General features: G+C 45.8%; 1 long non-coding RNA gene and 1 pseudogene across 2 annotated transcripts in view; one reads left to right on the top strand and one right to left on the bottom strand.

Annotated features, from left to right (window-relative positions):
- The window catches only part of LOC309657797, a 34,678-nt gene extending 13,482 nt beyond the window's left edge, over positions 1–21,196 (top strand). Inside the window, exon 2 of the long non-coding RNA XR_014261898.1 lies at positions 1,077–21,196. This is a non-coding gene — a long non-coding RNA (uncharacterized lncRNA). The remainder of the gene's footprint in view (positions 1–1,076) is intronic.
- A 5,012-nt stretch (positions 21,197–26,208) lies between these two features.
- Positions 26,209–27,211, bottom strand: LOC309657790 (glycine cleavage system H protein, mitochondrial pseudogene; annotated as a pseudogene). The gene has a single exon. The product of its transcript is annotated as a glycine cleavage system H protein, mitochondrial pseudogene (transcript).
- Between the last annotated feature and the right edge of the window lie 786 nt (positions 27,212–27,997).

Here is a 27,997-nt window from a genome sequence, read left to right as displayed (position 1 = left end):
GAACACTCCAGTTCAAAGGCAGACATCTTCAGACTGTATAAAAAGGCAAGACCCAAGTACAGGCTGTCATCAAGAAATGCTCTTTAAATATAAAAGCACAGATAAGATTGAAAGTAAATAAATGTGAAAGGATATGTCATGCATTAGTCAGCATAAGAAGGCTGGGGTAGGCAAAGATTCCTTGGCTAAGACACAGAAAGTACTAACCATAAAATATTGATCAATTTATCTTCCCCAAAATCAAAAATTTTGCTTATCAAAAGACATCAATTAAGAGAATGAAAATGTAAGCCACAACTAGGAAAAACTATTCACAATTACATGTCTGACAAAGGATTTTCATCTAGAATATATAAAGAACTCATATAACAATAACCAAGACAATTCCATTTTTTTAATGGCAAAACAATTGGACAGACACTTTCCAAAAGAAGATATACAAATGACAAATAAACAACTGAAAAAGTGCTTTATGTTATTAGTCGTTAGGGAAATGCAAATTAAAACCATAATGAGATACAAGTACAAATCCTTCAAAAAGGTAAAATTGAAAAGATGGACAACTTCAAGTGTTGGCATGGATGTGTATTGCTGACAACACTGTAAAACTGGTCAACCACTTGGGAAAATGGTCTGGCAGTTTCTTATAAGGGTAACTATATACCTACCAGCAATCTCACTCTTGGGAATTTACATAAGACTGCTCAGAAAAAGACTATGTACAAGAATTTCCTGGATGCAGCTTTATTCATAATAACCAAAATGGGAAGCAGTTTAACTGTCCGTCAATAGGAGCTTGGATAAACAAATGATGAGTATTCGTCAATGGAATACTATTCAGCAATACAACAGAACAAACTACTGATACACACAACATGAATGAATCTCAAAAACATTATGCTGAGTGAAAGGAGTCAAACACAAAAGAGTTCATACTACAAATCCATTTATATACAGTTCCACAGGCAAACTGATCTATGGTGAAAGATATCAGAGGGGTGGCTACTTTGGGGTGGGGTAAAGGCTGATAGTGACTAGGAAAAATGCACTGTTTTCTTTTATTCTCCCACTCACAGTACTTCTGAAACAAGATGTGTGGGGTTTTCCCCACATGGACCAATTCTCCAACACGAGCGGGATGTCCTACAATTCAATTCATTTCTGATACTATCTACCTAGAGTTAGTATCAGATGATCCCACAAGTTAAGGGCTCAGTCCCGCAAGGCTGCCTGCACTTCAGATGCCAATTTCAAGTCCTATGTTGTCACCTGTACTTCTGACAGAATGGCTATAAATGGAGTTCCCATGACCCCTCCTTGGGCTTCATAATTTGCTAGAATGGCTCACAGAACTCAGGGAAACACTCACTTATGTTTACCAGTTTATTATAAAGGATGTAATAAAAGATGAATAGCCAAATGAAGAGATACAAAGGGTGAGATTCAGAAGCACAGGAGCTTCTGTCTCTGTGGAGTTGGGGTGTGCCACCTCCCTGGCACATGATGTGTTCATCAACCTGGAAGCTTTCTGAATCCCATACTTTTGGAATTTTTATGGAGGCTTCATCACGTAGGTGTAATCAATTATTGACTCAATTTCCAGCCCCTCTCCCCTCTCTGGAGAATGGGACCTGGGGCTGAAATTACCAAGCCTCTAATCATGACTAGTTCTTTCTGGTGACCAGCCTCCATCCAGGATCCCACCAAGAGTCACCTCATTAGAACAAAGAATGCTCCTATTATCCAGAAAATTCCAAGGGATTTAGAATCTCTGTGTCAGGAACTGGGGTCAAAGACCAAATATTAAAACAAAAGATGTTCCTAACATCCCTTTTCAGAAGGGATTTAGGAGTTCTTAATCAGAACTTGGAGGCAGAGACAAATATATATATTTATTATTTCACAAGGAGCTTTCTGGGTTGTGGGCAATCTATATCCTGATTGGGGTGTGAGTTACATAGGTATATGCATTTGTCAAAGGTCATCAAACTGTAAAACCATTTATAATGTAAAAACTTTAAGATCTGAGAATGTCACTGTGAAAATTATACCTCAAAAAACAGAAATAAAACAATTAAATGGACTTAATTATGTATGTATTTGTTGGCATAACCATACATACAGAAGTATTCCAAGTGACTTCAAAACACAATAATTTGACTGTACATCCTAAATAGTATGTACTCTAAGGGCAAAAATATTTGCAAGAAAAGATCATAACTCTTTTCAGTAATCACATCACATTGGTGATGGTACTGTTGGTGGTGTTATTTTCAGACTGTATTGTGTGATAAAGAAAATGAATAGTTCAGTGATACTCTAACGCTATCACTGTCATTGTCATTGAGAACCTGGATTCTCGTCTTAGGAGAAGGGAGATACAGATAGAAGATTTTTAAAAGTTAAGTAAAAAATTCCTAAAGTACTGAATTTAAAGAGAAAGAATTGCTATTGAACACATGACATACCTTACCCTTAAAATAATTATCAAGCCCTGTCTACTAAAAAGGCCTAAAAATAACAACCAACCAGTGTCAGTGAGCTCCCTTAATAACTATATTACTGTCTTGAAATGTCATTTCCCACCAGTAGGAACTAGGGGTTCTTGGATAAGTGGCTGATTCAGGTCAGATGTAATAAAAAGAAAATATACAAGGTGAGCCTAGAACATCTTATTCTCGATAACAAGGAGACTATTGACAACTACAAGGACATGTCAAAAGGACTCCATAATCAACTTGAAGAAGATGTTCCCACTGGTCAAATATGGGATAATTTGAGCATCAGTAAGGACAATAACTGCAAAGGATTGAAACATTCAGTATGTTTAAATTCATGAATTCATTATGATATTAAAACAAAATAAGACTAGTTGAATGGCACAGAAAATGCAAGATAATCAACTTTTGAAAATTGAAAATTGGTGAAGAAAGGGAAAGAATCAAGCATTTATTCTGCATTCTCTTTTCAAAATATATCACTGGAAACCTAATAATAAATGGGGAGGCATTTCTCTCTCTAGAAATGTTCCACCTACTAAATGAAGAAGAATATTACTGCCTTGCAATCCCTAATGAACTAATGAATATGGCAATGGGCAGCAACAGCTAACATCACAAGCAAGTCAATCAGACATTATGAACCTCCCAGTGGAAGAACACAGCACCACCTAGGAAACAGTTTTGCTGAAAAAAATTGAAACTGAATCTGATCAAGCCTCTAGACCTAACTACAGAGAACAGGAGAGAATGTTAAACAACACCATGAGGATGCACTCTTAAAGTTCACTTATCTGTGAGCTACTCTACAAGACAATTTGGTTTCTTCCTCAAACAAATTGCAAGGCAGAGAGAGAGTGAGTAGCAATAGATTAAAGAGGCCTAAGTGACATTTCAACCAAACCAAATATGTAGAGCTTATTTGGATCCAAATCCAAATAAACAAAGGAAAAAAAATACATTATGAGGCAATTGGAAAAAGGAACACTGAAAATTTAATAATATTAAGGAAATATTATTAAATTTTAGACATGGTAAGATATTGTAGTTTTATTTTACTTTTTATTGAAGTATAGTTGATTTACAATATTGTGTTAGTTTCAGGTGTACAGCATAGTGATTCAGTATTTTTGCAAACTATATTCCATTATAATTTTATAAGATAATGGGTATAATTCCCTGTGCTATATGGTATATCTTTGTTGTTTATCTGTTTTATATACAGTACTTTATATCTGTTAATCCCATACCCTAAATTTGTCCCTCCCCTCTTCCCTCTCCCCTCTGGTAACCACAAGTTTGTTTTCTATATCTGTGAGTCTGTTTCTGTTTCGTGTATACGTTCCTTTGTATTATTTTTTAGATTCCACATTTAAGTGATATAGTATTTGTCTTTCTCTGTCTGACATTTCTATTAAGCATAATATTCTCTATGTTCATCCACGTTGCTGCAAATGGCAGTATTTCATTCTTTTTTATGGCTGAGTAATATTCCATTGTTTGTATATGTGTATATAGATATATAGCTCCCATATCACATCTTCTTAATCCAATCACGTATTGATGGGCACTTGTAGTTTTTCAGAGTTCTTATTTTTAGAAATACATACTGAAATTTTTACAGATGAAATAATTGTAGGGAGTTCGAGGGATTGGGGTAATGATCAAGGAAAAACATAGGACCATACGAAGCATTAATGTGAAACAAGCTTTACTGCATGATGCTTGGACAGTTGCACGAGAGGGGAAGTCCATCATAACATGAGACCATCCAGAGCTTAGGGCAGGGAGGGGGCAAAGGTACACTCAGGGGAGACGGGGATCAGAGAGGGGGTGTAGGTGTCTAGATGATGTCTGTTTGTCGCTCATCGGTGCGGTGGGAGTCTCTGGGTCAGGGAACTTGGAGGGCAGCTTGGGGTCTCGTAACTACAAGGCCCCATCTTATCAATGGTCAGGAGGTGCTGGGTGAGGTTTCCAGGGTGTGCAAAGCAGTCTCTAAGTGCCTAAAAATCTGCTTGCTTGCGATGTTTTGAAAACAATTGGATGTGTAAAAATTTGGGTTTGGCTTTTAAGCTAATGGGTCTGAAGCGTCAGTGAAGAAATAAACCTAGGAATCAATACACGGAGGCCATCTTTGGCTCATTTATAACAATGTATAACAAGGTATGATTTCTGAGATTTCCTTCAAAGTAATCTGGGAGAGGGGAAGTGGCTAAGAGTAATGAAAGAAGACTGGCTATGAGTTGCTAATTGTTGAGGCTGGGTGATGAGCGCATGAGGGTTCATTAATATTCACTATACGTTTGTATAGGTTTGAAATTTTCTCGATAAAAGATTAAATACTCCATGGTTTTTTGTGACCCAGGAAAGAAGGAACACATGTCTCTCTCTCAACACAATCTAGGTCTGAAAATCCTTCCCAAGAGGCTTGGTTTTCCTCTGGGGCTTGAAAGAGTTGCTTTTCTGGAGACCTCTCCTAAATTTCAGGGATCTAGAAGAGCATTTTGAGCCCCTAGTCCCTCGGCAGGGATTCAGCAGGCCACCAGGAGAGAATGAAAAGGATGGCAACAAGCAGAGGACCAAATAGGGTGTGGGATTTAGGTAGCCAGAGGGGTGAAGGAAAGGAAGGAGGCCCAGGAAGGTGAAAGACCCCACCCCCCACCCCCACACACCAAAACCAACTTTTCTTTCATTATTCTGTTCAACCACAAACCCAGGCAAGGGCACCATAGGAAACCATTCCTTCCAAGTAATCTGGGAGTGGGGAAGTAGGTCAGAGTAATGAAACACGAATGGCCATGAGTTGCTACTTACTGAGGCTGGGTCTTGGGTACTCCAGGGTTCACTGATACTCTGTCCTTTCGTATAGGTTCAATACCAGTCATCCACTTGCTGTGTGACTTTAGGCAGATTCCATGCCCTCTCTGGGCCACCACCTCCTTATCAGTGTTCTAAGCTCATTTACAGAAGCTGCAGAGATAGCTACTCAGGGTGCAGGGCAAAGGGCTTGCTCGAGTCACACATTTTATCAGGAATGTTTTTCATTGAGCTTTGGGAAAGAGGAGAGAGCTTATGGGAGAGAAAAGGAATAGGGAGGGAAGCAGTGCAGGGGTTCACAAAAACAAACAGAGAAGTTGCCCAGTGTGTTCCCAGCTGGATAAGGAGGGAGAGATGGAGGCATGGGCATAATTTAGAGAAACACTTCAGTGCAACAATGTAATAGAAAGCACCCCAGCACCTCCTGGCTCCCGGTGCCTGACTCTTGAATCATCAGTGAGTCATGATGTGGAGCCCTGCAGGCTGACACTCAGATTTGGATTTGAGCAATCAGTCCTCTGATTTGTTTTTGTCAAGACTAACAGTATCTCTGCAGATCCTCCACTTCAAAGACCTGAGGGTTTGGCAGCTGAGGGCCGGCGGCAGCTACTGCACAGAGAGAAGAAAAACAGCTGAAAGGGGTTTTTGCCCCAGGTGCCAAGGTGAACTTTGGCTTCACGGCCAAGGCTTCAGGCTGTGGATTCAAATCCTAGCTTCACTGCTTCCTTGCTGTATAAACTTTAGCAAGTTTCAGCACCTCCTCATCTGTTAAGCAAGGTTACTTACAGTTCCCAACTCAGAGTGAAGCTTAAAAGAGCTAACCTACATAAAGCACTTTCTTGACGTTAACTGTTATAAAAAGGTAAACAAGCCATAGTCTCTGCTGGCAAGGAACTCATAATCTAGTAGGAAAGATCAAGCTAGGGATAGAAATGGCAATATTGGACGCATAAAGTGCTAATGTCTCAAGGGTGGGAAAGATAAAGTGTCAACGTGAATACAGAAGAGAGAAACAATCATTCTTGTGGCCAAAGACAGGACACGTTCCCCGGGGGGTAGTGATATTTTAGCTGGACTAAGGGTGGATAAAGTTTGGGCAGCAGAGGCCAGATGGCAAGAGCAAGAGAGAGAGACCAGGAGCCAGAGGAGGCCTGGCAGAGAGAGGTGCGTATGAAGAGGTCAAGAATCCCATTTGGCTGAAGAGTAAGTTTCGTGATGAGACGTGGGGGAGATAAATATGAGAAGGAGCTGGAACTCTGGGTTGGGCTCTTCTGGGGGCAAGGAGCAGAGAGACACACTCAAGCTCACTTTGAAAACCAGAGATATTTTAAGGGAGAGATGCAGGAAAACCCCGGGAACTGGGGCATAGGGATTTTAAGAGTGTTGGTGTTGGGGGCTGGGGTGGGATGAATTGGGAGATTGGGATTGACGTATATACACAATTGACACTATGTATAAAATAGATAATTAATGAAAACCTACTGTATAGCACAGGGAACTCTACTCAGTGCTCTGTGGTGACCTAAATGGGAAGGAAATCCAAAAAAGGGGGAATATATGTATACGTATAGCTGATTCACTTTGCTGTACAGTAGAAACTAACACAACGTTGTAAAGCAACTATACTCCAATACAAATTAATAATAAAAAGAGTGTTGGTGTTTTGCACAGGCGGGGTGGTAGGCTTGTTTATTCAACAAAGGATGACTCAGCATCACTGGGTCCCCAGTCTAGGTCCCTGCCCTTGTGGGCAAATAATAAGCATGGAAACAAATCAGTGAGACAACTTCACATAGTGATAACTTTTGCAAAGAAAATAAAAAGCAGTGTACCGGGACGACTGGCAGGGGCAAAGGGATAAGCATTGATTGGGCGTGGGGGTGGGGATTAGGAAGGAGATCTCTGAGCTGAAACCTGAGTGCTGGAAAAGCTAGTTAGCAAAGATCTAGGAGAACTGTGAGTGCAGAGGTTCTGAAGTGAGAGTGAATGATCTTGGACCGGCAGCAGAGGAAGCCAGAGGAAGCCAGAGGTAGGGCCCCATCATGGAAATGCCAGTCTTCTTAGGCTATGGTAAGGGGCTTGGAATTTATCCTAAGAGTGAAGGGAAGAGATTCAAGGGTCATAAGCAGAGGAGTGACATGATCTGTTGGGCATGATTACAAGCCAGCCCCGGCTGCTGTGTGGGGACACATTGTCACGGGAAGGCCTGGAAACAAAACTAAAGAGGAGGCTGCCCCAGTGTGCAGGCGTGGGAGCGTGCGTTCTGGGCCCAGAGAAGCTCTGGGGACCTTGACGGGGAATTTGTGTGTCTTCCCAAGAGGGGATCTGATAAGTAATTTATGGAGCTTCCACGGTATCTTCTGCAGCCACAGCCATGGTGCAGATCTGAGTACACTGCCGGGAAAAGACATCCCTGGACATGCCGTTTGAGAGAAAAAAGCATATGGCACAACTGCACAGATATTTTATGAGCCCAACTACATAAAATTAAACAGTCATTTCTGTACCAGTTTATCTGCATATAAAGAGACCTCTGGGAAGATGCTCACGGAATTGTTACCAGTGATTTTTCTGAGAAGCAGAGTTTTTTGTTTGTTTTTGCATTTTTATTACATTCTTTGAACTTTTCTGAGTTAAATTTTTTTTCAGTGAGTATGCATCATTTGTACAAAAGCCTAGTAACTTTTGTAAAAAAAAAAACAAAACAAAACAGGAGAAGGAAGGAGAGAGGGTGGAACAAAAGAAGGAAGGAAATTAAGAAAATAAAAGAAAGTCCAATCTCTCTGTGCCCCTAACCCTGCCACACATAGACACACACACACACACACACACACACACACACACACCCAGGGGGTGCGAAAGGCAGCCAGACCAACTCCAGATGTGACTGTCCAAGGACATCACCATAGCCCTGGAGAGTTCCTCTTGGAGAGCATGATTAATCCTGCTACAACAGGGCTCAGTGTCCAGAGCAAAGATCCTTCACTCCTTGAGAAGCCAGCTTTGAACTTCAGAGGCAGGAAGCAGAGATGGCACCTTTGAAGGCTCCCCCTGGACACACACACGCACCACATACACTTGGAAGCTGACAAGCTGCCTTTAACCACCTATAGAGAGTTGCCAGGGCATCCAGGTGTTACCGACCACAGTTCTTGGTTTTCCCCAATCAATAGAAATTGACTAGAGGCCAGACAAGAAATTCAGGCAAGGCTTTATTGGGGCCCGTGCTGCAGCAGCAGCTGGGAGCAAGAACAAACAACAGGTTCCCTTGCTTGCTCGCTCCCTGAGTGCTGCGGGCAAGCTTGTTTCTTATATGGGGTGAGGATAGGGGTGCGTCCAGGGGTCGGGCCAGAGGGTAGCTTAGGTGTTTTGCTCACCCCTTAGGTGGTGTTGTGTGCAGGGGGCGTGCTTCCGAGCTTTTGCTCCTGACACCCTGCTTTTGCTCCAGGCTCTTCAAAAGTGGCAGTTGGGTTTTTTGGTGTCTTTGTATCTTTTGGGTGCAGAATTTGCCCCAACTGCAATGCACACAGTTATTTTCAGTCCTATATAGTTTCTTTGTGTTTTGTTGCTTGAGGAGAGGTGTGTGTCCATGTGCAAGCACTGCAGCACTGCAGCAAAGGGTCTCAGGTCCCAGCAAAGGGTCCGAGGTCCCAGGCCAGTCTCACAGGGGCAGGAGGGAAGTGTCTGAGTAGAAATAAACCAGAGCATGGAGTGGGCAGGACCTGCCGTCTGGAGACGCAGGCTCAGCGGGGTGAGCTTGCAAATCTCTCTTGATCCTCTCAGAAGGAAAACTCGGAGCTTACCAGGTGATGGGATGGTCAGGGCAGAAAGGAAAGGGGAGAAGGTAGAGCAGGTGTGCTGGTTCATGGAGCTTAGTGAGTGACTCCTACGTGCTACTTTTTGTCCCTTGGTATCTATGATTACAAGCTCCTGGCCCTCCAGATGTGTTTTATTTGACCCACAGTGTTTAAAAACTTTGAATTAGTTGCCAAGTTCTAAAAATTGGGATTTTTTACATAAAGAGCTGAATTTCTGTTTTTTTCCTGGAAAATTAGGAAAATCCATCCCCTGGGCTCTCCTTCCCACAGGGGAACAATCAGGTGGAGCCGACTGGCGGCTTCCCCTTCAGGACTATGCACTCCTGCTGGCCACTGCTTAGTGACCTCTCATCTCAATTACTTTCCTGGGCCACGTAGGCCTGTGCCTTTGCTACCCCTGATATTTATAACAGCTCCTTTACTCCTTACACAAACCTGTGATGGAGGAACTATGTGCATTTTATGGAAGCGGAAACAGGCTCAGAGAGGTTACGTGACTTGCTCAAGATCACACAGCTTTCAGTAGCAGAGCAAGGATTCAAACCTGACCTCAGAACCTATACCCTCGGCAGTGAAGCAAAGTCACAGAACGAGGAACCGAGGAACCAGTGAGTCATCTCCCAAGTTGCTGGCCATAGTCTCTTTAAGGTTCCTCTTTCCAGAAAGAACTGGTCCTCCAGCTTAGGACACAGTGAGCCCCGGGTGGTAGGCAGCAGGTCCCTTTTGAGTACAAAGGGATGTGGGCACAGCAGCAGGGAGCCAGGAGGGTTTTCTACCTGTAAAGTGGGGAAAGTGAGGGAACCAAAGGGTTTTTAATCTGGGTTGAGCCCTCTGTTGCCTGAGGTGTGGCCTGAGTGAGGGGGGGTGGGCATAACCTGAGTGGGAGGGGAACTGTGTCCCCATCCCCATTTCCATACTTGAACTAGAGCAGCTTGCCGTTTTCTCTTTTCTATGTCAGGGTTCTATTTAAAACCTCCTTTAGGCAAAGGGGGATTTTGCTGCTCAGAAATAATTTGAAAAAAATTTGACATTTTGAGTTTGTGTCCAAAAGCCATAGATACATATTTCATGTGTGGCTAAGAAGCTATCACTGGGAACTGTCAAATGAGCCCGATGGGCCATGGCCAGCCTCTTATCTTCAGCTTTCGGGAGGGGCCTCCTGCTAGATTCACCACCCTGCCACGGCTCCTGAAATGGAACCCACCCTCCCAGGACTCCAAGCAGGGCCCAGAATTTGTTTGCGTGGATTTGCATAAAAAGCTTCACTGAATGAGATTCACTGAGATTCACTAAAAGCAGGTGAGATTTACAGAGTTGCCCAGGGCAGTGATTTTCTCTTTGAATTTCAATTTCTCTTGAGAAGCACACACTTCACTTCTCTGGCTTTCTCTCTCCACTGGACCTGCACTCCCTTCCTGTTCCCTTATTTCGATATACCACACACTCATAGACACAGATGCACATGCATGGCATGCACACACGTATACAAACACGTGTGTACGCATGCACGCACACACATAAGTGCTCATGCACAGGCACCCAACAAGCTTTAAGTCACTGAACAAGTGACTGTGTTTTTTCTATCACAGGCGATCCTGGAGTTTGGCCTAATGTCTGGCTGGGGTGCAGAGAAGAAGCTTCCAGCCCATTACCTGAGAAGCACCTGTCATTGGTTTGGGTATGGCAGTGTGGCTTCCAAGGAGACATTAGTGAGACCCCACCCTGTGTCACTGAGTCAGCCCTCGGGGACTAAGGCTCAGGAATCTGTATTGGAACCTCAGGAGAGTCTGAAGGCTGGCCAGCTTGGGAACCCCTGAGGAAACCCTCTCTTTCTGTTCCTAGGTTCCATCTATATTCTTTGCAAAGATCTTCAGACACAATGTCACCCAGACCTTCTCATCTGCCCTGTGCATGGTGAGCTACTCTAATAGTAAGGAGTCGGGCATCACCATGGGATGGGGTGGAAGCTCTCAATGGACCCTCCCAACAGCCTGTAAGCCTAACATGGAGATACCTGCCACTCAGAGACCCAGCCCTGCCAAGAAACCCAAATGGCTCTGTTCCTGGGCACTGAGGATGAAATGAATGGATTCCCCCCACCAACCTGCATGCCATTTCCTGGCTAGACCAGGCACCCTGGGGGAGCCACGTGGAGCTCCCTGCTGGTTAAGGCTGCAAGCCCACTTCTGTCTTCTGGACTGGGTCCCTCACACCCTCCTCTCCTTCTGTATCGTCCCACCCTCAGTGAGCCCAGTTGGTGCACTTCTTCCTATCTCGCCCACCTGCTCTGTCTCCCAGGTGTCTGCCCACACCCACCCTACACTGCTCTTGGCCATGTCCACTCCCCTCCAAACCCTTCCCCCAGTAATAGTAACCAAAATGATAACCAACATTTACCAAACCCCTATTATGTCCCAGGTACTGTTATTCACTCCATTTCATTTTCACACACAAAAAACAATGGGGCGCTATTGCTGCCATTTTATAGATGAGGAAACTGAGGATCAACAGGGTGAAGCAACCTACTCAAGGTCAAACAATTTGTGGTGAAAAGACAGGCTTCATATTCAAGTCTGTCTTGTATATTTCATGCTCCTTATTGCTACCTGGCATTATATTACACACTTGATTGGGCTATTATCAATCTAGAATGTGGGCTTCATGGGGGCAGGGACTGTCTTACTCACCACCTCCTATATCAGTCTCTGCCACCTAACTGGTATTCAGTAAATATTTGTTAAGTGAATAAGTGAATTGACGGCAAAGTCCGTGCCCTATTTTTAAAACCATTTATTAATTTTCGAAGCAGCAATGCACATGGTTTAAAAAATCAAGAAATACAAAAAGGGAAATTTAAATCTTCTCCCTAGACACCCTGTTCCCTTCCTCCAAGCTCACATGGCTCTTATGTATCCTTCCAGAGATATTAGAATATTCTATGCATGTGTGTGCTTGTACAAGCATGCGTGTAACATACCAGTGTGGTATCATACTATAGAAACCACTCTGCAACTTGATTTTTTTCACTTAATATGTCTTGCAAATGTTCAAATCAGCATATATCTATACACACACAAACCCCTGTGCTATTAACTGTCATGCTAAGCTTCATACCCATCATGTGGGTTCCACAAAAGTCCCTGGAAACTTTTTAAGGCTGGAGTAGTGTGATCTGGCATCATGAATGACCTAGAATTTTGGAGCAGGGGAGGGACCTCTGAGATGGTCTGGTTTAACCCCCTCATGTTACAAATGGGGAAACAGGCCCAGGGGATGGTGGTGGTGGGAACAGACATTCCCAGAGTCACGCAGGAGTTAATTGCAGATCTGGGGCAAGAACAAGGCCTCGGGAATCCTTGGCCAGGCTCCTGCTACCCTAGTCTCCTCTCTGCTTGGCAAGCTCAGAAGAAATCATAGCCAGTTCCCAGCAGAGAGAGTGCCTGATTGGGCTTTGTCAATGGTAGTGCCCTCCCAGGAAGGCTGGGGTGAGAGTGATTATGTAGGTCGCTTGGTAATCAGAAAAGAGAGCTGGAGCCCTTTAAATGCCGGCTGTTTCATTTGGTCCCAGAAGACTGGATTAGCATCGATTGTCTGCACTGAGCTAGTAGATAAAAGGCCCACACCAAAAGGGAACACCAGCCTGCAAGGCTGAGCCAAGGCACCACACTCTCGGCGCAGCCCCGCTCTGGCATCTGGGACTTCCTGAGCCCATCGGCAGCTTCCAGGAGCCTGTGCCTTTCCTGCAGTTGGCAAAAGTGTGTGTGGGGTGGGTGGAGAAATAAATCAAGAAGCACAGCTGGGGGAGCAAAAATTCAAAGAAAGGAGTCTCTGTTGGGATGAATGCCCTTATCTTCATGTGCATTTCCCAATGCCTCCCATCCCCCTCCTTCACCTTACCCTACACACACACACACACACACACACACACACACTCTCTCTCTCTCTGTAAGCACCATGAGGTCAGGGACATAGCACACCTTCTTTGCTGTGATTCCCAGTGCCCACTGCAGTACCTGACATGTTAGGTGCTCAATAAATATTTGTTAAGGCAGTCAACACATGCACACACACACACACACACACCGTGCACTCCCTCCCTCTGGATTACTGTTTAAACTGTTTCCACTCCCTCACCTGTCCTTTTCCTGCCTGTGGCTGCAGGTCCAGCCTTCTCCAGGAAACCTTCCCCTCTACTCCAGCTATAAGGGCCTCTACTTTCCCTGAAGTTCGTGTAGGTTCAATGAATAAAGCAATAGCATCTTCCCGCCCCCATACCGTCATAGTCTGATGGGTATGCATGATTTACAGGACGGATGGGGACAGATGGTTTAAAAGCCAGACCATCACAGAAAAATCTGTGTTGAAAATATAATTGATACCATACAGGCAATAATTAATTCTGTGTTGCCTTTTGTATAGCGGTAGGGTGGGGTAGTGGAGGGAGCCTTGTGTATATCATCACGGAGACTTGGGTTCAAATCCTGCCTCTGCCACTGGCTAGCTTCCTGATCTTGGACTAGTTGCTTAGCCTAGTGTCCAGTCCTCATCTATAAAATAAGTGTAATAAGTCCCTCCTCACAGGGTTGTGAATATGAAAAGAATAAGCACTAATAAGTAACCCTGCAAGAACAGTGATTTTTGTCTGTTTTGTTCACGGATGTATCCCAGCACTTAGAACAGTGCCTGGCATGTAGTCGGCACTTGATAAACAGTTGTTGAATGAATTAGCATGCAGTAGTAATAAAGGTAGCTACAATTCATTAACCACTCACGGTGTGCCAGGCTGCATGCTAAGCAGATAATGTGTATTATCTCATTTAATCCTCACCATAGTCCTGGAGGTAGTCCCATTTTTTTTAGATGAAAAACTGAGGCTAAGCCCCAACTTCATAGCAAGTTGTCAATGAGGATTTATTCCCTTCTCTCCCTCAACACACTGTTATTTCTCTCTTTCCTCATGTTAGCTTTGCCCCCTCATTCAACCCTCAGCTTTTCAGCAACTGCAGCCTCACTCAGTCTTTTCCCTTGAGGATCCTGGCCTTGGGCCCTCTGCTGAGGCTGCAGGGTACAGACTATGCTTATATCCAGACATAGGCATGGATGCCCATTTACCCCTGTTCCATTTTCCTCACTGGCTACAAAGCAGCTGCCTGTGCTCCAGACCTCATTCTGCACTCTCCTTCTCTGTTCAATCACTCTAGCTATTTGCTGACCTCCAGGACTTGGGCATTTTCTGCCTAGACTGAACCTCTGCCTGGAACACCCTTCCTGTCTTCTTCCCTCACAAATGACCAGATCCCTCAGGTTAAGGGTGGCATTCTCTGGGTACCCTTGTCTGACCCCTCCTGTACCATGACAGGGACACTTTTTCTGTTCCTGCACATCCCCCCACCTCTTCCCTTTGTATAGTTATTGCCTGTTTGCCTGCCTCCCCCTACTCACCCTTATTGACTCGTAAGTTCTTTTTTTTTTTTTTTTAAATAAATTCATTTATTGAGCTAGTTATTTGGGCTGCGTTGGGTCTTCGTTGCTTCACGTGGGCTTTCTCTAGTTGTGGTGAGGAGGGGCTACTCTTCGTTGCGGTGCACAGGCTTCTCATTGCTGTGGCTTCTCTTGTTGCAGAGCACAGGCTCTAGGTGCACGAACTTCAGTAGTTGTGGCAGATGGGCTTCAGTAGTTGTGGCTCGCGGGCTCTAGAGCACAGGCTCCGTAGTTGTGGCGCACGGGTTTAGGTGCTCCGCGGCATGTGGGATCTTCCTGGACCAGGGCTCAAACCCGTGTCCCCTGCAATGGCAGGCGGATTCTTAACCACTGAACCACCCGGGAAGTCCGACTCGTAAGTTCTTATTCGAGACCAAGAATCTTTCCATCTGGCCTGTGGCTGTATCCCCAACACCTCTCATGGTATCTGGCGCAGAGTAGGGCTGACTGACACTTTGTCAGGGAATGGTCTGCTCTATTAGCTGACTTCACACTCTGCCAGGACCCACAGTTCTGCTTTTTTCTTTCCAGTCCAGTCTGCAATCCTGCCAGCAATCCCTTCTTACTGCTGAGCCAAACTTTTGGATTTGGCCCTTCCTCACCAGGCCAGGCCAGTTTCCACCAACCCCGGGAAAATTCTTCTTTACTAGTTTAGAGTTTTTCCAGGCTGTTGGGAAAAAACAGAAGTGTCTTCCTGGAAGGACTATAAAGATCATGTAGTCCAGCCTGTTGACTGTACAGAATGGAAGTGGACTGAGCAGGGGGTGGAGGGACTGCCCAAGGTCACACAGTCTATTTAGGGCAGGGACAGGAACAAAGCCGGGCCTCCCAGCTCATCATGAAAAATCCTTTCTCTACATTTAGCCTACAGCACATAGGAAGCCAAACCATGAGACTTGTTTAGATGGGATTTTACAATCATAAGAATCAAGAGTACACTTTGAATTGGGGATTTTGTACGTCATCAACATTATGTCTCCTGCTCTGTTCCTTGTTGGGAAGCAGGATAAAAAAAGCATGGGTGGGACTTCGGCATTCTTGCTCTGGTCTCAGCCCTGCCACTGATGGGCTAGCCGTTTTCCCACTACTCTTCTTACTGAACAGTGAACCTGACTATACCATTAGAGGAAAATAAGGCTGGAAAGAAAGGATGCAGCCCAATCAAGGAGAGTTGGGAGTGTCCGGGTGAGCAAAACTTTGTTGGGAAAGCAGTGGGGAGCCTCTGAGGGTCTTTTGATGACCTGATTGGCCACAGCTGAGCCCCTAGGGAACTCTTGGCTAATAAATTTGGGTAGAGAAGCAATCTTTTCACATGAGGCTGTAACCGTACCCACCTGCTGGGAGGCTAATGTCTCAGTATCTCTGCCTCTCAGGTAACAGCCATCTCCCCTAACGACTCTCATTTCACAAGCTCCGATTTCCTGAGGGAGAGACTTGAGCAAAGCAGAATGGTTCCCCAGGTAAGTCATTAGCGTAGTGCCTGGAATCTCCATCGAGAGCATTGATGAATAAATCTGTCCAGAGAGGCCGGTCCTGGGTAAAACTTGTCATGAGGCTCTAGGGAACTCACCCAGTTTGTGCTGTGGATCCTGGGCTTCCAGGAGGGGCAGTGAGTAGCACCAGAGAAAGGCCCCAGCAGGACCATTTCTTTACCGAGCCCTGACTGCAGGGAAAAAAATCATGGTTCCTGTAGGAGAGCTCAGTCTAAACTAGAATGTTGCAGCACCATTGATGCTTCTGCTGCCAACCTAGGTTTTTAAGAGCTGACACAGGGGAAAAAATCTTGGCATGCAGAAGACAGGCCTGCCACTAATGGGTTGCACGTCCCTGGGAAAGACTTCATTGCTCTGGGCTTCCGTTTCCCTAACAGTTGAAGGAGGCATTTGGCCCAGTTCAAACGCAAAATAACAACAAAGGGGCTCCAGCTCCCTTTTCCAACTCAGATCTGTTGTTAGTGATTGCCAGATGTGTTGTGTTAATGACTCTGAGGTTTCATCCAGAAAGAGTACAGCTTTCTGTCAGCTTCTCCAGAAGAGGGAGTTGCCTCATATATTAGTTTCCTAGGGCTGCTGTAACAAATTACCTAAACTTTGTGGCTTAAAACAACACAAATTTATTCCCTTATAGTTGCCGGGGTCAGAAATCTGAAATCAGTTTTGGTGGGCTAACGTCAAGGAATTGGCAGGGCAGGTTCCTTCTGGAGTGTCTGAGGAGAGAACCTCTTTCCTTGCTTTTTTTTTTCGGCCGCGTTGTACCGCATGCAGGATCTTAGTTCCCTGACCAGGGATCGAACCCACACCCCCTGCAGTGGAAGCACAGAGTCTTAACCCCTGGACCACCAGGGAAGTCCCTTTCCTTGCCTTTTTCAGCTTTTAGTGTCCCACTTCTATTTCTTGGCTTGTGGCCCCTCCCTCCATCTTCAAATCACATCACGCCAATGTGTGCTTCCATCATCACATCATCTTCTCTGCCTCTGCCTCTTATAAAGACCCCTTTGTGATCATACTGAAGGCCCACTACCCAGATAATCCAGGATAATCTCTTCATCTCAAGATCCTTAGCTTAATCACATCTGCAAAGTTCCTTTTGTTGTGTAAGGTTAACACAGTCATAGGCTCTGGGGATTAGGACATGGATATCTTTGAGGAGCCCATTAGTTAACCTGCCACACCTGACACATGGCACTCATTTGCTGTCCCTACAATCAGCCTAGAATTAGAACTGGGATGGAATAATGGAATTATTCCAAGTTAGCATGTGAGGCCTGGCGTATGGGAGCTGTACCAGAGACAGAGATTGCACATGGCATTTTGTGTTTCAGGAACCACGCCAGCCTCATTGACATTCCACATCCCACTGCCTTCTCCTGACACTGTATCATTTACAATGCTCCTGAAGCTAGTACAGTGACTCATTATTATTAGTTAATGAAACATCTAAGGCCTAAACCCACAGTCAGCGGCTGGGATAGAGTGAGGACAGAGCTGGACTGAAGGGAGTTCTATAGCTGGGATGTAAACCGGAAGAGACAGAGGCCATGCTGTCCTCGTGTCTTCATTTCACAAACGTTTACTGAGCACTTAGGGTGTTCCAGCAACTATGGGTACAATAAGAATAAGGGCCACAGGGGTGGTCCTGACCCCCAAGAATTCACAGGCAAGTGAGAGAGACAGACAGGTACATGAATACACCAAGACACTCGTGAAAAATGCTCAGAAGGAGGTGGGTGTTGGGGAGCCCCGAGGACAATCTCTGCCACAAAGAAGGAGGGGAGGCCTTCCAGAGGAGGTGGCAGTTGACCTGGGTCTTGAAGGACAACTAGACATTCTGAGGTTGGAAAAGGGAAGGGAAGGGGACTTGGGCAGAAGAAACAAATGCTAAGGGGAGTAGTGAAAAGGCGTGGTTTTTCACTGCGCCTTGAATGACATGCAGAGATATTCTGGCAGGAGGAGAAGAGAATCTGGAAAGTTTGCCTTTAGACTGCAGTGGAGGCAAAGCGGTGACAGTTGGCTGGAAAAGGGAACTGGGCAGACCCTGTGGGGGAGTCTGGCTTTGGGAATAAAGAGCCAGACCTCACCGCTGTCTGAATAAATTCGGGGGGTTGGGCCGGTGGCTGCAAGGAAAGGCCAAATGCTGACGTGGTGAAGACAGACTGGGGTTCAAACCTCAGCTCTGCCGCTTACCAGCTCTGTGACTCTGGTGAGTTTCTTAACCCCTCTGGGCCTCAGTTTGCTCATCTATAAAATGGGAAAGCTCGTCACCACCTATGAGGATGGTTGTGTGGCAAGGGCCTTGTCTCTCTTGTTTTCTGCCGTATACCTAGCATCTGGCTCATGTTTGTAAACTGAATGAATAATGTCTGGAAATAAACGCTTGGCAGGATGCCTGATGAATAATAAATGTTTAGCGAATGAGCTGATTATTAATTTTAGGGGAGAAAATTCAGTGATGATCTGGGCCAGCCCCCGTGTCTCACTGTGTGCTCTCTAATGCTGCTGATAAATGCTCACTCCCTATGGTCCTGGCAGCCTGGAACCACAGAAAAGATCCCTGAATCTGGATTGGGGGAACAGGTGGGCTTTAGTTCCAGTCGTTTTTTTTTTTTTTTAATTTATTTATTTTATTTATTTATTTTTGGCTGAGTTGGGTCTTCATTGCTCCGCGCGGGCTTTCTCTAGTTGTGGTGAGTGGGGGCTACTCTTCGTTGTGGTGCACGGGCTTCTCATTGCGGTGGCTTCTTTTGTTGCAGAGCACGGCCTCTAGAGTGCAGGCTCAGTAGTTGTGGCTCGTGGGCTCTAGAACGCAGGCTTAGCAGTTGTCGTGCATGGGCTTAGTTGCTCCGCGGCATGTGGGATCTTCCCGGACCAGGATTCGAACGCGTGTCCCCTGCATTGGCAGGTGGATTCTTAACTACTGTGCCACCAGGGAAGCCCTAGTTCCAGTCTTGACTGTCACTCATGAACTGTGATTCTGGGGACACCCATGTCCTGGTTTATGCTCTATGGCTTCCTCCAGGGCACACCCTAACTCAGCTCTGCCTCATCTCAGGCAAGGTCACTGAGGGCTGAGGAAGGACACCAGGCCATTTGCTTCTTGATGAGCTCCATGCCCTTTCCCTCCCTTCTCCATCAGCAGCCCAACAGAACCTCCAGAACTTTCCCTGAGTCTCACACCATAGCAAGAGCATGGTCTCTGGAACTATGTCACCACTCACAAGCTGTGTGACTGGGACAAGTCTGACCTCTCTGACCTCTGTGTATTTACCTGGACATAATAGCTACCTGGATTTGAATCCTAGTTCCACAATTCTTTAGCCGTGTGAAATAAGTTTAGAAATCACTTTAGAAACCTAACACCTCTGTCCTTCAGTTTCCTCCTGGCTTCTATGTGGATTATAGCTCCCCCTCCCGGGGTCACGGTGGGGATTGGTTCCCAAAGCTGGTGTAACCACACTCCCACCTAAAGACTGGGTCCCACCTCGGGCTCTTGGACGATTCCTGCCTCAGGCAGTCCAGCTGCTGATCCCACCTCTGCTGAGTCTCTTGACTCTGGGTACCAGCATTTGGGACCTGGAGGCTGGGTTTTCCATCCATTCTAATGATGGAACCCTGTCTCCTTCCCCCGGGCTGGGAGGGTCATTCTGGAGGAAACCTGAAGACTGACACTTCCTACTTCCTCATCAAGCTGGGATGGGGATGGTGGTCCTGGCCCAGTGTCACATGCCTCACGCCAGAGACCAGCGGGCCCAGAGGGACAATTAATTTGAAAGAAAGGACTTTGGAGGGAATCCTCTTATCTCTCTCTGTCTTTGGACTTCACTTTAATACACTATCACTAATTTTTGTGACCCCTCAAATAAGAGAAGGCAGCAGCTTTCCCTTCAAATGTCTCAGGAGACTGCTCCCTTTACAGCACCAACAAGCGCACGTGACCTAAGGAGAGGGCGTCTCCTGGGGCTGCGTGGAGGGAGACTTTTCACCTCTCAGGAATCCACCACCACAGTGTGCTTTCTCTTTCTCTCTCTCTCTCTCACACACACACACACACACACACACACGCTCATACACACTTACACACATTCATTCTGACCCGTCCACTAGCTGTGCATGACCTCGATTCTAAACCAGAATAGTATCGTGGGGAAGTGTTCAGCCTCCAGGTGACCAGCCCAGGGCAGGAATCCCAGCCCTGCCGTTTCCTAACTGGGCAACCTTGGGTAAGGTCCTTAACCTTCTATGAGTTTCAGGGTCCTCATCAGTAACAGGGGAAAACAAGAGTACCTACATGGTCAGGTTGATGGGAAGGATTCAATGAAATGAGACACGTCAATAAAGCACTGAGCACATGGTAGGTGCTCTTTAAATAGAAGTCACCGCTCTTATTGTTGTTGTGTTATTGTCATTACCTCCACGAAAAGGTAGCTCTTATGATGACAGAGTCATTGTCTGCCTTGTTTACCACTCTATCCCCATCACCTAGGACAGTGTTTGGCATATAATTGGTGCTCGGTAGATATTTGGAGAATCAGGTAATGATCATACTTCTTCTTGCAGTCACGGCTATTCTCTCCCCATGTGATTTCAAGAGCCCTTCTCTGGGCTCCCACGGCACCTGGACACAAGAATTGTCACAAGAGCTTCCTGTGTGCCAGGCAACCAAGCTAAGGGCCTTATCCTACACTGATTTTCTTGCCTCTGCTCCCCTCACCTTGTGAATTCCTTGAGGAGAGAGACTAGGCGCTCTAACCCAGAACAGGTACTCAACAAGCAGTCTCTGAAAAAGTGAATAATTGAGTAGCCCATTTTACACGTGAGGAAACTGAACCTCAAAGGGTTAACACACTCACCCAGAGCTGGAGGGGAGTCCTAGTCCCCAGAAGCCCCGAACAGCACTCTGCCGCCCACCAGCACTGATGACTCAGTGTGGACGGGTCCATCGACACCCACAGATAGTGAGCTAATTTAGCCAGAGGAGGAGAGAGCTGGGGGCCCCTGCCTCAGTTCCACAGAAACACCTGCCTGACCGAGTGGGAGGTTCCCTGTATCACCATGATGTGCTTTTCATTTAAGCCAGGCTCCCTCACAGGTAGTCTTTGAAATGTCAATTTTAATTAAAACCCTAATCCTAATAAACACACCGCAGATTAAACCCAGCCAGGGCAGCTTCCTCCTGGGGGAACGTCGCACGCTTCAGTAGACAAGCTTGTCTCCACTAAGAGGGCTTGTTTGGGGACATCCAGTCCATCAGGCAGCTTCACTCAGAGGAGGGTCTTGGCCACGATCCACAACATCACTGACTCCAGGCTTCCAAAAACACAACCCAGAGTGGAGACAGATGGATGCCAGTCCCACATCCGCGGCTGATACGGAGTTGATGCTCAGTCAAATAGAATCAGAGCACCGTCAGCGTTTGAAGGGGCTCTGGAGATCATCCGGCCCTTCTCATTTCACAGATGGGGAAACTGAGTCCTAGAGAGAGAAGTGGACAGAGTCCTGTTTGTGGCAGGAACCCTACCTCCTAGCTCCACACCCTCCCCACTCATCACCTGGGCTTTGCCGACTGGTAGCTGTGCCAAACCTTGACCAAATCCATTTCCTTCTGAGCTTCAAGTTCCTTATCTATAAAATTGAAGGGACTAGACTAGCAGCGATCTCAACCTTGGCTGCACATTAGAATCACCTAGGGAGGTTTTAAAAAGCCCAGTTTCTAGCTCACCTGAGACCAATTCATCAGAGCCTCTGGCACGGGACTTGGACATGAGTGGTTTATAAAACTCTTCAGGTGATTCCAATGTGCGTCCAGGATTGAGAACCAGTAGACTAGATAATCACTGTCTCTCTTTTGCTCTAAGAGTTTATAAGTTTAGAGTTCCTCAGCCTGCAATCCTCTGTGCCTCACACACTCCCATGCTCCCTCCCCACACCTACCCCGCAATCGATTTGAGCAATTCCTTCTCATACCTCAAGTCCCAGCTTAAATATGCCTTCATTAGACTGAGTGAGGGCGGTATCACCTGAGTTCTCCCTCTCTCATAGTCTGAACCGCACTTCACAGTAATTATATTTTATGGCTATCTTCCCCGTAAGCTGAGCCACAGCAGAGACTAAGTGTAGTGTACAGACTCTAAGATTGTCCCTAATTATCCTCACCTCCTAAACTCACACCACCCCCTTGAGTCTGGGCAGAACCTGTGACTTGCTTCTAACCCATACAATATGGCAAAGGTGATAGGATATCAATTTTATCACATAAAGTTACATTAAACTGTCATGTCTGTCATGCTTGGAAACTCCCTCTCTTGCTGGCTTTGATGAACCAAGTGGCTATGTTGGGGAGGGCCACATGGCAGGGCACTAAGGGTGACTTCCAGCCAACAACTAGCTAGGAACTATGGCTCTTAGTCTTAGCCTGCAAGGACCTGAGCCCGGCTAACAACTACATGAGCTTGGAAATGGATTCTTTCCCAGTCACACCTTCAGATGAGATCCCAGCCCTGGCTGACATCTTGATTGCAACCTTATAGATGACCCAGGTAAGCTATGCCCGGATTCCTGACCCCCAGAAACTCTGAGATCACAAATGTGTTTTATTTTAAGCTGCTAAATTTGTGTTTTATTTTAAGCTGCTAAATTGTTACATGGCAATAGAAAATGTATACACTGAGCCTATCTTGTCCAACTGCTATACCCTTTGCATCTAGCACAGTGCTTGGTACATTGTAGGTACTTACAAATGTTCGGCTAATTAATTAAGTAATTAATCAGAATAATGGCATTAAGTCCTTTGAATCCAACATTTGCCCTACCGTTTTTCCTTTCTTCCTCCTAGTGACAAGCTAATAGCTCAAAATACAATGTCAGTGCATCAAACAAGGGCTGTACTCTCAAACCTTTCACTCTTAGGCAGGAAAGTGGGAAGCACACACTGTTATTATGATGATAACCGTGATCCAGCCTTAATGAAATCAACATGTGGTTAAATAACTGTTTGCTGAGTGTAAATCGTTATTGTTATTGATGGACCATTTCATTTACCTGATAAATGCAGTGCAGCTCTCCAGGCAAGGGAGCAATCATGGCTTTATCGATCCATAATCATTCCAAAGACGCACAGGATACCATTGGCCACTGTGGGTTGGCCTTTGGACAGCACTGGCCCTCAAGTTACAGCCACACGGGGACTCTCCCCACACAGCCCCGGCTTTTAGGCCTGCTCAGGTCAGTCACTCCAAGCAAACTGCCAGAAGGCCCAGTTCTGCCTGGGCATTTACGGCCGGTTTTTGTGGTCTGAACAGCAACAGAAACTTCCAAGAGTGAAAAAGCAAAGAGCACAGCCATTTCCCCTGCTAAGGCTACTGCCAATCTCATGCTGCTCTGGCCAGTCTCCGCAGGGCTTTGACCGGACTCTGCAGGCTCAGGTACGGCTCTGTGGGGTTATCAGACTTCCCAGGGTCACTTGGGGAATCACCCATAGAGAGTGCGACAGCATCACCAGGTGAGGCCTCACTGGCCTCTGCTTGATTTGAGTGGCTTATCAGGAACACTGCTGGCTGGCACCCTGATAAAATTCCAGTAAAGTGAATGTAACTAGGTCTTGAGAATTAGCTCAGGTACTCCATGGAGACGGCTGAAAGCACGTTGCAGGTCCCCAGGGAAAGGGTAGGGGGACTTTCTTAGAGAAGATTTTGGCTGTTGCCGGGGAGACAGTGAGTGGTCGGAGGTCCCGGGCAGAGAGGGCTGTCTGGGCCTCTTTCCTCACCGTCGCTCTTGCTGTGTAGTCTCTCTCTCTCTTCCTGAGTGTCGATTTCCTCACCTGCTTCTGATTATGTCTCAGGCTGGTCATTGCTCCCCCCAACCACCCACCCAAAGCTCACTGCCCAAAGGCCCTGGATCCAAGTGACTTGCTCCTTCCTCCCAACGACTGGGCGTGCTGAAGGAGCCCTCCAACGCAGACAGGGCCCACTCGCAACCACGATAATAGCGTTAACAGGAGTTCTCATTTTATGACCACTTAGCATGTGTGATGTGATCGGCCCTTATGCACATGATCTCACTTCATACAACAGTCAGTGAGAATAGCTCCTTCCTGTTTTACAGATGAGGAAACTGGGCTTTAAAAAGAGGTCTCAAACTTTGCTCCATGTCACACAACACACAAAGGACACTATGTGTCTCTGTATGGCTGACATCTAACTTAAAACTCCCCAATTCTCCTGTGTCCTCACCTCACCTAAATAAGGCTGGTTCCCCAAGATCAGGGTGTAGGTTCTAGAAAAGCAAAAGAATGAAGACTGGGAAGGCAATTGCCTGCTTTTATATTTAAACTGCCTTGCTGTGGTGGCGCTGACAGGTAAAGCAGAAAGCAAAGAGGAAAAAGCAAGTCCTTTTGCCCTTCTCCAGGCCGGCTATCTCCTTCTCGTGCCCCGCTGTTGGCAGCTTCTAAGAGGAACTGAGCTGGTGGTGAGGAAAGTGGCTTGCAAGGTCCCAGCCTTAACATCACAAAGCAGAGATTAGAATTTTGGTTTAAAGCACGGAGACAATAGCTTAATAGTCAGCACAGATGGGATTACCAAAAGGTCAAGGTAGTGGTTACCTTAAGGAAGGAGGAAGGGGGTGTGCCTGGGAGGAACCATTCAGGGATGCAGGAGAGCCTCTTTCTAGGGTGCAGGAAATAGTTTATTTCTTAATGGGGTTGGCGGTTACATGGGTGTTTTGTTTATAACCGCCCACCACGCTTTTTATACCTATGTTCTTGTACTTTGCTGTGGGTGTGTTATTTTTCACCCCTAAAAGCGCTATAGAATTTTTTTTATGGATAGTTCACGGAGCAGAAGAGTGTTGCTGTAGGCTGGCAGGTCAGAGCACACCTCCCTGAGGAGGGGATATTTGAGCCCAGCTTGAAAAATCAGAGGGACAGGTCATGCCCAGAGCCGTGCACAGCGTTCTAGGCAGAGGGCAATCGGGCACCCTGTATCTTATGAGTGCAAGCCTGGGGGCCGTGTGCAGGGTGGCCTGGAGGAATGTGCAGGGTGGCCTGCAGAGAAAGGGAGGCAGCGAGAAGCAGGCTGATGTGGAAATTGTGGGCAGCAAGCAGAGGTGAGCCTGGTTTTAAGGGTGACCCAGGGGCTCAGCTGCAGATGAGGCAAAGCAACCAGAGACAGAGCAGCCCCCTACCTATTGGGGAACCGAGGAGATGCACCTTGCCGCTCGGAACATACACTTCCTCAGTCCCAGCCTCCCGGAAAATATCTCTAAGTGCTGAGAGGTGATCCTGGAACAAAGAAGCCAGCAGATGGACTGGCTCCAGAGAGAGTCCCTGAGGTTTCTGAACCAATTCCAGTCTGCATCCTTGGAGCTGGCAGAGGCTTCCGGAAAGAACAGCAAGATCTGGTCTCACACTGTCTGGTTTCCCTCTTTCCTTCCTAATTTCCTTCCTCCAGCCTTTCCTTTCTTACTGATTCCTTACTCTTCCATCCTCCCTCTCTCCCTCCCTCTCACACATTAACTAAACACACAATCAGATATACCACCCATATATATAAATATACACACCCACCTGTCTACCTCCTACACACATTATTCATATCCACTCCCCCCCGCTCTGACACACACAAACTGAAAGACACATAACATATGCAGGTTCATTCATACACATCTCAGATATATTCTTCTTACGCCTGCAGAGCACTTTATTATTATTTTTTAACATCTTTATTGAAGTATAATTGCTTTACATCGTTGTGTTAGTTTCTGCCGTATAACAAAGTAAACCAGCTATACATATACATACATCCCCATATCTGCTCCCTCTTGCGTCTCCCTCCCACCCTCCCTATCCCACCCCTCTAGGTGGTCACAAAGCACCAAGCTGATCTCCCTGGCCTATACAGCTGCTTCCCGCTAGCTATCTATTTTACATTTGGTAGTGGATATATGTCCATGCCACTCTCTCACTTCGTCCCAGCTTACACTTCCCCCTCCCCATGTCCTCAAGTCCATTCTCTACGTCTGTGTCTTTATTCCTGTCCTGCCCCTAGGTTCTTCAGAACCATTTTTTTTTTTTTAGATTTCATATATATGTGTTGGCATACGGTATTTGTTTTTCTCTTTCTGACTTACTTCACTCTGTATGACAGACTCTAGGTCCATCCACCTCACTACAAATAACTCAATTTCATTTCTTTTTATGGCTGAGTAACATTCCATTGTATATATGTGCCACATCTTCTTTATCCATTCATCTGTTGATGGACACTTAGATTGCTTCCATGTCCTGGCTATTGTAAATAGTACTGCGATGAACATTGTGGTACATGACTCTTTGTTTTTTTTTAAGTTGTTTCAAACTAGTTTATTTAGGGGTTCCATTTTCACTCCTCAATAGATTTTATGTATTTCTCATATGCTTCTTCACTCATTAGTTCATCTAGGTCTGAAGGGTTGCTGAGTGTCATCTTGATCAGCCAGCCATCTTCATAACAAGATTTGTTGACAAGTCCTGGATTTTCTTCTAGAGCTCCATTAATTTCAGTTACTTCTCCTGATAGAGGAGAATAGAGTTCACTAGCAGCTTTCACCCTTTCCAAAGCACCAAATTCCTCTTGTTTGTTCAATTTTGTCCCAACTTCAGGCAGACTACAGTAAACAACATCTCCCAAAGCTTCCTGTGCAAAATTGCTGATTCCCACTGTTCCAACACCGGTTTTTGTTGTTACCCATTCATGTTTGTCTGTGAATTTATGACCCGACAGCAGAGCCAGTCCGGTGTGCTGTGCTCTGATGGCGCCCACCTGCAGTCCCCTGATGGTGCGCGCCCGCAGTCCCCAGGGTCGCGACGGGCAGGGCTCATTGGGCGCAGAGATGGCACGCAGGCTGCAGACTGCGTCCCGCACGCGCCGCGCCACTCGCAGAGCCATGTTCGCAGGGGTGCAGAGGGTCTCCGCACAGCATCTCCATTGTGGTACATGACTCTTTTTGAATTATGGTTTTCTCAGGGTATATGCCCAGGAGTGGGATTGCTGGGTTGTATGGTAGTTCTATTTTTAGTTTTTTAAGTAACCTCCATACTGTTCTCCATAGTGGCTGTATCAGTTTACATTCCCACGACAGTGCAAGAGGGTTCTCTTTTCTCCACACCCTCTCCAGCATTTATTGTTTGTAGATTTTTTGATGATGGCCATTCTGACCGGTGTAAGGTGATACCTCATTGTAGTTTTGATTTGCATTTCTCTAATGTTAGTGATGTTGGGCATCCTTTCATGTGTTTGTTGGCAATCTGTATATCTTCTATGGAGACATGTCTATTTAGGTCTTCCGCCCATTTTTGGATTGGGTTGTTTGTTTTTTTAATATTGAGCTGCATGAGCTGCTTGTATGTTTTGGAGATTAATCCTTTGTCAGTTGCTTCGTTTGCAAATATTTTCTCCCATTCTGAGAGTTGTCTTTTCGTCTTGGTTATGGTTTCCTTTGCTATGCAAAAGCTTTTAAGTTTCATTAGGTCCCATTTGTTTATTTTTGTTTTTATTTCCATTTCTCTAGGCGGTGGGTCAAAAAGGATCTTGCTGTGATTTATGTCAAAGAGTGTTCTTCCTATGTTTTCCTCTAAGAGTTTTATAGCGTCTGGCCTTACATTTAGGTCTTTAATCCATTTTGAATTTATTTTTATGTATGGTGTTAGGGAGTGTTCTAATTTCATTCTTTTACATGTAGCTGTCCAGTTTTCCCAGCACCACTTATTGAAGAGACTGCCTTTTCTCTAAGAACATGGCATATCTCTCCATCTGTTTGTATCATTAATTTCTTTCATCAGTGTCTTATAGTTTTCTGCATACAGGTCTTTTTGTCTCCTTAGGTAGGTTTATTCCTAGGTATTTTATTCTTTTTG

This window comes from Balaenoptera physalus, assembly GCF_965194825.1.
Source record: "Balaenoptera physalus genome assembly, chromosome: 3".
Lineage (NCBI taxonomy): Eukaryota > Metazoa > Chordata > Mammalia > Artiodactyla > Balaenopteridae > Balaenoptera > Balaenoptera physalus.
Note: the sequence above shows the minus strand (reverse complement) of the source record. Positions and strands in the feature narration are given on the sequence as shown.